Source organism: Ruditapes philippinarum, unplaced genomic scaffold (assembly GCF_026571515.1).
Source record: "Ruditapes philippinarum isolate M1 unplaced genomic scaffold, ASM2657151v2 ctg4732_1_1_1_1, whole genome shotgun sequence".
NCBI classification, from domain to species: domain Eukaryota; kingdom Metazoa; phylum Mollusca; class Bivalvia; order Venerida; family Veneridae; genus Ruditapes; species Ruditapes philippinarum.
The window spans coordinates 93,387-103,431 of record NW_026860833.1 but is presented as its reverse complement, the minus strand read 5'-3'; positions in this window follow the sequence as shown (position 1 = coordinate 103,431).

Below are 10,045 nucleotides of genomic sequence, written 5' to 3'. Positions count from 1 at the left end.
TTGACCCTTTAACCCCAAAATCAAAAGCGGTCATCTGTTGGTCATAACCAATCACCATATCAAGTTTGAAGTTCCTAGGCCTAAGGGTTCTTTAGTTATTGATCGGAAACCGTTTTTACCCAAGAGTTCAATGTGACCTTGACCTTTGACCCCTTGACCCCAAAATCAATACGGTCATCTACTGATCATTACCAATCACCATACCAAGTTTGAAGTTCCTAGGCCTAAAGGTTCTTTAGTTATTGATCGGAAACCGTTTTTGCTTACAAGGTCAATGTGACCTTGACCTTTGACTGACCCTAAAATCAATAGGGGTCATCTACTGGTCATGACCAATCACCATACCAAGTTTGAAGTTCCTAGGCCTAAGGGTTCTTTAGTTATCACTTGGAAACCATTTGGTCTACGGACAGACGGACCAACAAGTGCAAAGCAATATAACCCCTCTTCTTCGAAGTGGGGGCATAATAAAGTTTTACCTCCTTCAAATAGCAATCCTCCAATGAACTAAATATTGTGGGCCAATAGCAATCATCCAATGAACTAAATATTGTGGGCCAAATGGAACTTAAGTTATACTCTGGAAACTGTTTTTAGTTTTGAGGTACTTAAACCACCTTGAACTTTGACCTTGTCCCCCAAAATCAAAAGGGGTATTCTACCCAATATGGACACTCATCCTATGAAGTTTGAACACTTAGGGCCAAATAGAAATTAATTTGTGTTCTGGAAACTGTTTTCTATTTCCAAGTTATATTGATCTTAAACTCTAATTTTGTGACCCAAAAATCAATAGGGGTATTCTACCCAATATGGACACTCATCCTATGAAGTTTGAATATTGTTGGCCAAACAGACCTTAAGTTATGCTCAGGAAACTGTTTTCAGTTTTAAGGAATAAGTGACCTTTGATCTTGTAACCCCAAAATCAATAGAGGTCTTCCACCTAATATGGACGATCATCCTATGAAGTTTGAATATTGTGGGCCATACGAAACTCAGTTTTCAGTTTTAAAGTAATAGTGACCTTGACCTTTGACCTTGTGACTTTAAAAACAATCAGGGTCTTCTACCCAATATGGACAATCATCCAATGAAGTTTGAATATTATGGGCCCAGTAGACCTTAAGTTATGCTCCGGAAACTGTTTTCAGTTTTAAAGTAATAGTGACCTTGACCTTTGTTGTTGTGTCCCCAAAACAAAAGGGTTCTTCAACCCAATATGAACATCCATCCTATGAAGTTTGGACACTGTTGGCAAAATGGAACTTCAGTACTGTTCCAGAAACATTTTTCAGTTTTTAGGTAATAGTGACCTTGACCTTTGACCTTGTGATCCCAAAATCTAAAGGAATCTTCTACCCATTATGAACACTCATCCTATGAAGTTTTATTATTATGGGCCAAATAGACCTTAAGTTATGCTCCGGAAACTGTTTTCAGTTTTTAGGTAATAGTGACCTTGACCTTGTGACCCCAAAATCAATAGGGATCTTCTACCTAATATGGAAAATCATCCTATAAATTTTGAATATTGTGGGCCATACGGAACTTAAGTTATGCTCCAGAAACCAAACTTGCTAACAGACGGACTGAGACGGATGGGCGGACAGACGGACAGACGTCCGGCCGAAATGGAATAAGGGGCCATTTCTTTTGTTATTTTCTATTGTTTAATAAAGGGCCAATGGCCCCTTATTCTATTGTTACGGAATGAATTCTAATGTTCCCTTTCATTCTGTTTACAGTTAGATGGCCCCCTATTCCTATTCGGTAGTGCGGACAGACAGACAAATGCCAGGGGATATAACATAATAGACACACAGACGGACTGACGCCCTGGGGTATAACATAATATGCCCGAAATTCTTTCGGGCATATAAAAACATACATAACATACATAGCAACAAACAAAATAAAGGAATGCATTCTGCTCTGTTCATTCACCAGGGATATCATACTTAAAAACAGAAAAGAAAGGTGTGTTGTTCCAGTATTGTGTTCTTTATAACATATGACCAAAGACTGTTGATATGCCGCAAGGCCATTCTTCCTACCAATGGTCAAAGTGATTCATGGACAGTTCCTTATGGAAAACAGACAAGCACATTGTCGGATAACCACGGATAACCACGGCCAAACAATTAACAGTTATCAGCCGTGGGTTTTTTTGCCGATATTTAGTTGAATAGAGGTGTGAGAGGACAGCTATTTCATTGTTAATATAAAGCTGCATGCCTCCAGATTAGCTTAAGTATTTGAGAAAATTTAACTTGAGAAAAATTTACTAAAATTTTAAAGGGATATTCAGGCAAAATAATGATAAAGAAATTATTATTTTCTATGAGGTCAAATCAGGCTAAAATTACTTTTGTTGAAGTTTCAGTGTGAATCTGAATATTTTAGGTTTGAAGCATAAATATGAACAAAATTTAGGCGCCAATAGAATTATCAAATAGTTTTGTTTTGAAACAAGTCAGGTGACTTGAACGAACCCTTGAATTTAAAATAACAGATATTATTGAAATAAGTCTAAGTCATTCATTTGACATGTGCTTTAATGTTTCCAGAGTTCACTTTGACAACTATTGTGATATCCTAGCGCTCTTAAACATGACCCACGCTGGTCAAGTTAGGAAACAACTGTTTTAATTTCTTTATATGGAGAAAAGTTTTGTTCTTTCTACAGTCTAATATATTCATTTTGTGGGCATTTACAGAATAATGACTGAAAAACTCAAAACTAAGAAATGAAAATTTTGCCTGCATCTCCCTTTAAGAAAAGCAAAAAGATTTAAGAGTTAAGCAATAATTTACATGTTATATGTGATTAAGGACTGATTTTTATATTTCTACTGCATTACTAACGCAATAAGAGCTGCTTTTTTGCTTATTTGACCTCTTTTTTGTAATTTACATGGATTTGACTGTTGTTTGAAATGTGTTAATTATTTTCTTTGTACACTTCTCAATATATCACGTTTAAATATATTCTAAAAAGTTACATGAAAATTGGCATGAATCTGGAGGCATGCTGCTTTAAAGAATCTAAAATTACTCCTATGACGTCATTTTTTTGTTCTGACTGTACTGTATAATACAGTACAGGTAGGTGTCCAATATTAATGTGTAAGTCCAATATTAATTGTGGACCACATTAATATTAGACAGCCTGCTGTGTCTTGAAAAAAGCTTGTATGACCACAGGATTTTGTGGAAAATTCTTTGAAGAAACAAGAGGGCCATGATGGCCCTGAGGTCGCTCACCTGTATATATCCTCCCCCACCCCCGGGCCAATTTTTACCCAAGGGCTTTTATTTGTTTATTTGAACAGACTTGGTAGACACCCATAAAAAGATGTTTCATGCTAAACATCTAAGTTCTAGCTCATTGGGTTTTTTAAAAGAAGATTTTTAAAGTTTTTACTATACACATATAGTTAAAAACAATGACACCCCTGGGGCGCCCACAGTTTTGACCCCCAGGCTTTTATTTGAACAAACTTTGTAGATATTTACTTATGTTTGCTAAACATTTAAGTTCTAGCTCATTGGGTTTTTTAAAAGAAAATTTTTAAAGTTTTTACTATACACATATAGTTAAAAACAATGACAACCCCTGGGCAGGGCCAGTTTTGACCCCAGGGCTTTTTTTTTAACATACTTGGTAGACACCCATTAGAACATGTTTCATGCTAAATATCTTAGCTCTAGCTCTTTGAGTTCTTTAAAAGAAGATTTTTTAAGTTTTTACTATATGCATATAGGAAAAATCAATGACCCCCTGGGGCGGGGCAAATTTTGACCCCAGGGCTATTATTTGAACAAACTTGGTAGACACTCATTAGAAGATGTTTCATGCAAAATATCTTAGCTCTAGCTCTTTGGGTTCTTTAAAAGAAGATTTTTAAGTTTTTTACTATATGCATATAGGGAAAATCTATGACACCCTGGGATGGGGTCAATTTTGACCCCAGGGCTTTCATTTGAACAAACTTGGTAGACATTCACTAGAAGATGTTTCATGCCAAATATCTAAGCTTTAACTCTTATGGTTCTTTAAAAGAAGATTTTTTAAGTTTTTACTATATGCATATAGGGAAAATCAATGACCCCCGGGGTGGGGCCAATTTTGACCACAGGGCTTTAATTTGAACAAACTTGGTAGACACTCACTAGAAGATGTTTCATGCTTAATATCTTAGCTCTAGTTCTTTGGGTTCTTTAAAAGAAGATTTTTTAAGTTTTTACTATATGCATAAAGGGGAAAATCAATGACCCCCTGGGGCGGGCCAATTTTGACCCCAGGGCTTTTATTTGAACAAACTTGGTAGAGACTCACTAGAACATGTTTCTTGCCAAATATCTTAGCTCTAGCTCTTCGGGTTGTTTAAAAGAAGATATTTAAAGATTTTTCTTTCGGTTGCCATGGCAACCAGAGTTCTGCATGGAATTAAATTCTTTGAACAATTTTTAAAGGTGACCACCAAAGGAACATTCCTGTGAAGTTTGGATGAAATTGGCACAGTGGTTTATGAGGAGATGTCATTTAAAGCAAAAGTTTACGGACGGACGACGGACAACGGACGACGACGGCCGGACGCCTGACGAAAAGCGATCACAAAAGCTCACCCTGTCACTTTGTGACAGGTGAGCTTAAAACAGGTTAAGTAAAATGTAACCTCTTATCTCAGAAGTTAACATGAGGAATAATACAACATCTTTGCTTCGCCAATTATGCATTTTACATAATTTTACAAAAAGAACAATAATTGTTTTCTGGCTTATTTAACAAATTATTATTCCATTCCTACTGATTTTCGATTTTCAAGCTCTTAACATAATATCACTGCTAACGCTTTCCAAGTGCAAGATAGCCGGGGTCAATTAGGATATGATTTTATGGGATTGTTTAATTTCTTGTCTATTTTCCGTTTTTTGTGCCCCCACTTTAGTGGCCGGCATTAAGATTAACCCTAGTCTGTCCCTTCTGTTCTCTTTTGTGTCACATAACTCAAAAAGTATTTGACCTAGTCAGGACAATGGCTGCAAAGTAAGCCATTGGCTGTCAAAGAAACCAATGGTTATTTCCGAAGACACTGTTGCATTGGGTGTCAATGCTTGACAAGAAGTAAACAGTTGCCAAGGAAACATAATGGTTCCTATGGATCTCATACCCCAACATTGGCCTGCAAGTTGTAGAAAGACAAACCATATAAATTAGATGATCCTTAAATTTTTCTTCTTTATTGTTCTTTTAATAATTATTTCCTCATTTTATTATTTCTTGATTAATTTTTACATCACTGCCCCTTTCTCTGTTCCTGTTCAATATTATTTTACTTCTGTTATTCTGATTTACATAATATTTTTCTGTCTTTTTTTTGCAAGTTTGTACATAATTCAGCAGCCACTTATTTTGAAAACAATACGCTCCAGGACAATGGCTGCAATGGAAGCAATTTGTTGCAAAAAAATTAATGCTTACTTTTTAAGTCACTGAGGGCTCAGGATATGAAAGCTTGACAGGAAGTAAATGGTTGTAAAGGAAACTCAATGGTTCCTATGCAGCTCAATGCCAAACACTGACCTACAAGTTTTGGATGAAGGTCTTGTCAATGACACATCATCTACATATCATGATAGACCTTTAAACTTTGTTTTTTGTTTGTTTTATTTTTCAATTATAAATTATTCCCTCATTATATTTTATTTTTTTATTTTTAAACCCCAACCTCTTTCTTTCTTTCTCTCTGTCTGCTTCAAATTTATTTTATTTCTGTAATTCTTATTAAAATTTTAATGTCAGGGGTACTAGTCATAAACAACCTTAATATCAAACATGAAGACTGTTGACCAAAGCAATCTTATGCAATTGAGCTGAAGAAGATTTTAACTCAATGCCACTGTGATCTTCACCTTTGACCCAGTGACCTCAAAATGAATAGGGGTCACCTAATGGTCATGATCCTCGATGCCAAATATAAAGACTCTCAAAATCTGGGTTCTACTAATCATGACTGACCTCCATGTAAAATATGAAGACTGTGGTTCAAAGGAAACTAATGTAATTGGGAAGACAAGCTTTTTTTAGTCAAGGTCCCTGTGATCTTGACCTTTGACCAAGTGACCTAAAAATCAATAGGGGCCATTTACTAATCATGACTAACCTCTATGCCAAATATGAAGACTGTGGGTCAAAGAAATCTTAAGTTATTTGGTGGACAAGCTTTTTTTAGTCAAGGTCCCTGTGACCTTGACCTTTGACCTGGTGCCCTAAAATTCAATAATGGTCATCTAATGGTCATAACTAACCTCCATGCCAAATATAAAGGTTGTGTGTCAAATGAATCTTAAGTTATTGGGTGGAAAGCTTTTTTTTAGTCAAGCTCCCTGTGACCTTGTCCTTTGACCTGGTGCCCTGAAAATCAATAGGGGTCATTAAATGGTCATGACTAATCTCCATGCCAAATATGAAGGTTGTGTGTCAATGGAATCTCAAGTTATTGGGCGGACAAGGAAAAACTGACGGATGGCATGAAGACCTTCCTTACATTTGTATTCTTTTTGGGTATTTTACTGTGTAAGAAAGTACCCAACAAAACATCAGAATTCATTAAAAATACCAACCAATCCAGGCCATGGTATCCATTGTAACAGAAAATTTAAGACTGAGCATGTTGTTACCAAGGCAATGGTCCAGTCAACATTTGTGCCAAGTTTGATTAGTATTGAAGCAGTTTTTATAGTTTTATAGCAATTTGAACTTGTAAAGGGAGACTTTTCAATGAAAACAGTCATTTTTTACAAAATGCTCATGAAGTAATGGGTTAAAATAATATTCAAGTCTTTTTTTATAAGTGAGTGATAGTAATGAATTCATATCTTGTTGATTGATGCAGTCTTTTCTGAGAAATTGTTGTTGCTATTGATTCAGATGCTTTAAAATCAATTCATTAAGTTTATTACAAGGCTTGTTTCAGCAAAAAAGAAAAAAATCTCAGTCATTAATTGTCCTTCAATGTCAAGATCATTTATGAGTTACGGTTAAGATCTGTCTGGTATCATGAAAAAATGTTGTATTCTAGTTTGAAGACAATCAATTTAAAATTAATTTAGTTATAGCTACATATTCGAAAAATCAGCAAAAAATAAGTAAAATTCAGATATTTGATCTTGAAGGTCAAGGTCATTTATGAATGAAGGTCAAGGTTAGTCTAGTGTACTTAAACGTCTTGTCTTTAAGGGTTGTTGGACAATATACAAATACATGAACAAAGTAATGACCAATGTTTTAAAATTTGCAGTTGTCAACAGCAATGTGCAAGGCAAAACAACTGGTATGGAAATGGACTTTAATGATAATTTTTTGTTTTCTTTGGAAAAATCCTACCTATATACCAAAAGTTTTAATTGCAGTTGTTGGGTGTTTTGTTGTTGTTGTTTTTTTGTTTTGTTTTTTTTCATTTTAATATTTTTTTTCAAATTTTTATTTTTTTAATCATCATTATATTTCTTTATTTTTTTATTTTTTATTATTTTTTTTTATTTTTATTTTTAATATTACATCATCTAATGAAAAAAATCAGAAGCAAAGCTATAGAGTTTTGGGTTTTGTATTTAAATGTAATCTGTATAAATCTTATTTTGAACACCGCTGATAGACGGATTCAATTCATCTATACAGTTTGTTTTTAAAACATTCTCCAAAACATCTGCTTGGTTTCAAAGTTTCCTTCACTAAATGTCACCCCCACTCCCACAACAACAAGCAATTAAAAACTTAAGGAAAACAAGGTGATTTTTGCTAAAAGTAGCTTTACTTAATTATTTTTGAATGGGTTGTCCTCAAATTTGAACTCAACAATATATTAGGATAGAACTTTAAGTTGACTAGACAGTAATTGACCTTCACTCATAAATGACTTTAACCTTGCTGGAGCTAAGAGATTCATAGACCCTAGTAATTCAAGTCACATCTAATGATCACTCAGGATTAAACTGTAGCTGCAATTCTGATGCCTAAAACATTAAAGGCAACCTCCCAGCCACAAGGGGCATTTCCTTGAATAATGCTTCTTGAATTTTAAAAAAAAAATCATATTTTTCAAGGTTAAATCAAATGTGTAACTGAGCAGCAAAATCATTTGTTGGCAAAAAGCATGTACATATGGTATGGAAATAGATATCATTTTAAGTGTGTTGTTATTAAATAATGCACAGCTTGTCAGTTAAAATGTGAATGAATGTTATAATTAGAAGGCCTGTGAAGAAATAACAATGCATTTTGGCACTAAACAATACCTATATTTGAGAAAAATTTATATGTCTAATTCCATTCTAACAATCTTTTATAGAAAGAAAATTGAAAAATTAATGTTGGAAGTTAAATTCCTAATGTCATTTAACAGTTTGGGGCACATAAGCATTCCTTTTTTAAGCAGTGCATAAATCATGTAATAATGCACTTCACTACCCTATCTGTTAAGTAGGAGAATAATTTGAAGTATGTTTAGAACAATGCTTATTGCTGAATATTAAGGCTGTTGAAACTAGAACTATCGCTCAATGCAATTCATACCCCCACCAATGTCCTTGACAGAAGACCACTTGGAAAGGTGGTTAAGGGAATAACTTATGTGGCACAAATACATAAAAAGAAATTATATCTGGTGAAAAAAGACTTATTGTACAGGTAATAGTATAAATATATATTATCAAATCATGGTCGAAACAGTTACAAATAACCTTTCATTTTCCCAATGTATTAAACATTTTATTTTTAAGTCAATTTTTGACCTTCAAGTGTGACCTTGACCTTAATCTGTCACAAGGGTAAGATGGGTTTTGCACATCACCCAGTTTGGTTGAACATTTGAGTAAAGTTTGAAGAAAATCCTTCCATTAGTATAGAATTAATAGAGTAGACACAACATATTGTCTAGTATTGGTTGTACGTAAATTTGAAGACTTAAAAAGGGGCATAACTTTGTCAAAATTCAATACAGAGTAATGAAACTTGACCTGCATATCTTATTTGCCACACCTCATATATCTTTCAAGTTTCAAGCACATGCCTGCACTAGTTTCAGAATTATTCAAGTACATGTTAAAATTTCAGAACATTTTCTAAGTCAATTTTTGACTTTCAAGACTTAGTGTGAACTTGACCTTTAGCCGGCACAAAGGTGACATGGATTCTGCACATAACCTTGTTGAGGTGAAAATTTGAGTAAAGATTGAAGAAAATTCTTCCATTAGTATAGGATTTATAGAGCGGACACAACATATTGTCTAATATTTGATTTATGTAAATTTGAAGACTTAAAAAGGGGCATAACTTTGTTAAAATGCAATACAGAGTTATGAAACTTGAACGAACAGCATATCGGAATTGTGACCCTTCAAAAATATTTTACGTTTCAAGGAAATACCTTTTCTAAATTTAGAAATATTCAAATAAATGTTAAAATTTAAGACCTTCGAGTGTGACCTTGACCTTAAGCCAGCAAAAGAGTGACATAAGTTCTGCACATCCCCTTGTTGAGATTAAAATTTGAGCCAAGATTGAAGAAAATCTTTCAATAAGTGTAGGACTTACAGAGCGGACATGACATACTGTGTAATATTAGATTGTTTGATATTAGACCTTCAATTGTGACCTTGACCTTGAGCTGACACATGGGCAACATGGGTTCTGCACATCCCCTTGTTGTGGTGAATATTTGAGCCAAGTTTGAAGAAAATCTTTCAATTAGTGTAGGACTTACAGAGCGGACACAACATACTAAGTAATATTTGATAGTGTTTGATATTTGACCTTCAATTGTGACCTTGACCTTGAGCTGACACATGGGCAATATGGGTTCTGCACATCCCCTTGTTGAGGTGAACATTTGAGCCAAGTTTGAAGAAAATCCTTCAATTGGTATAGGAGTTATAGAGCGGACATGAAAATGGAGACGGACCGACCGACCAATGCAACAAAGCAAATCCATTATAGCCCCCCCAAATTTTGTGGTGGGGGTATAATAAGCACATATAA